Below are 2,763 nucleotides of genomic sequence, written 5' to 3'. Positions count from 1 at the left end.
CCGGACACCCGTGACCGGGAGGGAAGGGTGTTTCCCAATAGAGCCGAGCGGGTGAAGGCCAAGCTGTGGGTAAGTTTCTTTCGCACTACATTAGTCAATACTAATCGCATGGAAATTATTTAACTAATGACTGGATCCGTTGTGTCTATATGCAGGATTTTTTTAGATGCGAGCCGGGCTTGGAGGCTAGGGCAGCTGCTGTCGTCGACAAAGCTGCCAAGAAGCTTGTTAAGGATATGCACTATGAGGCGCGCGTCCAGGCCGTGATCAAATTTCACGCGGAACACCTTGGAGCGAAGGTGACAAAAAAAGACGCTAGGACCATATCTCTGACCCGGGAGCAGTACCTGCAGGTAAAGTACATTAAAGCTTATTATTCCTTAGATTACTAACACTTAATTTCTTCTTCTTATATATCATGTACTTGATTATTTAGGTGCCTCCGGGGTGGTGCGCCGGAGACCTTTCGTGTTGGACGGTGATCGTGGACAAGTGGTGCACTCCCGAGTGGGAGGAGAGTCACAATGCCTGCCGGGAAAGGAGATTGTTGATGCCTGGCGCGCCACACCATCAAGGCAACCTCGGCCTGACTGGTTTCGCGGCTAGATGGGTATGCAATAGCATCTGTTGTTCCCAAGCTCAGTTCTCCTTGATTTCTATGCGGGCGTTCCCTTTATGAATGTTATTGCTTTTCTGTTGCAGTCGGCAAAAAATGATGGTCAGCCTCTCTCCCAGTTCAGGGCTTATGCTTTGGCCCATAAGTCAAAGGCGATGCACGGGGTTGCATATGACCCGAATGACCCGGCCTCAGTGTACACCAACGAGAACGTCAAGGCTCGCCTGGATGGATACACATCGATGGCAAAGGAGGTCCACGGCCCAGACTTTGATCCGAGCGAGCATGATCTTGATGGGGAAGTTGTTATGAGGGCAGGAGGAGGCAAGAAACATGGCCGGTTCTGGATTGGCGACGGCACACTCGATACGGCCACCACTCCCTCTCTCTCTCAGCTTAGAGCTCAGAGCACGAGCTCAGGTACGGGTATACGCCCTCGCCCAGAGCCTACACGGATTGCGATGAATGAAATCCAGGTTAGTTCTATTTCATTCATCCTCCACGGTCTTTACATGCTTTGCATTGGAACGATGATGAGATTGCGATGACATACTGTAGGCCCAGCTGGATGAAGAAAGGAGGCTCCGGCATGAATTAGAGAGATCGTTCGAGGAGAGGATGGCGGCAGAACGATCCCAGTGGTATGCGATGATGACGCCCCTTTATGCTGCAATGGGCCAAACTCCGCCACCGATGCCAACCCCTTCTCGTCCACTTGCTCCACAGGCTCCACACACTCCTGTGAGTTAGTTTATAACCTTGTAATCACCATTATTGCCATTCCTACAACCATAGAGTGTTGTGCTAACTATCTCCTCCTTTGTGCAGTATCCATCAGAGGGATCGAATACGCCTGGAGCTGGAGGTTCGCACTTTGGTACTCCACCTCACTTTGGTTTGTTCTCCTCACTTTGAAAACTTACTTTTGTAACCCCATATCCATACTTAGCATTTCTGTTTACTTTCAAATGCATACTTCTTACTTAGTGTTTCTGCTCCTTGATTGATGCAGGTTAAGGTGGTAATCAAGTGTGGAGTCCGTTACGGCCTGCAACATTTTCTTTTTGTTTGGACTATATTTTGCTATCTTGTCACGACAATTTGTGATGTTTGTGTCACTTGCGATGTTTATGCGACGGTTTATGTGATGTTTGTGGCATATGTGATGTTTATGCGACGGTTTATGTGATGTTTGTGTAATATGCGATGTTTATGTGAATGTGGTAATCTGTGAAATATATATAAATTATTTTGAATTGCAGCGACAGTTTTGAATCTGGTATGGATCAATTGGCCATCTGGTATATAACAGTTTGCCGAGTGTAACACTCGGTAAACAAGGCTATGCCGAGTGTAACACTCGCCAAACGTGACACGTGTCGCAAGGCTGTTCAATCTGGCATTTTGGATGCCAGTTTGCCGAGTGTATACACTCGGCAAAGAGTGCTATCTGGGTACTATTTTGTGGTCACTTTGCCGAGTACCCTCCAATACACTCGACAAACGTGCCGTGATTTGCCGAGTGTATTCCACGGACACTCGGCAAAGTCGGTAAACTGCCCAAAAAAAGGGATGATGTGCGAGCGCCACGTGTCCTCGAGTTTGCCGAGTGTATACCTTAGACACTCGGCAAAGAGGACGTTAAGGCCCTGGCGCCGTTAGGTCGCTTTTTTTGGCCGAGTGTCGTATTTGGCTCTCAGCAAATATGTTTGCCGAGTGCGCGATATAAAACACTCGGCAAACAGTTGTTTGCCAGCACTGTGTATGCCGACAGTGGTATGCCGAGTGTTACACTCGGCAAACACTTTGCTGAGTGTTTTTAGGGCTTTGCCGTGTGCCCTGGGCACACGGCAAAGTCTCAAAATCCGGTAGTGATGGTACTTACATGATTTGAAGTGTTTGGACAAGTCCAAGAGATTCTAAATAATTCATTCTCAAGCATGCCATAGGTGTACAGTACAGAGCATATGCTTGTTCATATGAATTTTTTTCACATACTTGTTTATATGTATATAACACATACTTGTTCAGTACTTGTGTTAGAGGAGCATTTTTTTTCACAAGTTGATGCTTATTCATATGAATTTTTTCATATGTTTGTTCATATGTATATAATATATACTTATCCAGTACTTGTGCTAGATAAC

The 2,763-nt window shown here is 46.6% G+C and overlaps 1 long non-coding RNA gene across 1 annotated transcript; it reads left to right on the top strand.

The window, feature by feature from the left end:
• Positions 1–1,177: 1,177 nt before the first annotated feature.
• Positions 1,178–1,845, top strand: LOC133899756 (uncharacterized). The gene is made up of 3 exons (XR_009906404.1): positions 1,178–1,357; positions 1,445–1,511; positions 1,629–1,845. It is a non-coding gene; the product is annotated as an uncharacterized LOC133899756 (long non-coding RNA).
• The last annotated feature ends 918 nt before the right edge of the window (positions 1,846–2,763 follow it).

Source organism: Phragmites australis, chromosome 18 (assembly GCF_958298935.1).
Source record: "Phragmites australis chromosome 18, lpPhrAust1.1, whole genome shotgun sequence".
NCBI classification, from domain to species: domain Eukaryota; kingdom Viridiplantae; phylum Streptophyta; class Magnoliopsida; order Poales; family Poaceae; genus Phragmites; species Phragmites australis.
This window is presented reverse-complemented; position numbering and strand designations above follow the sequence as displayed.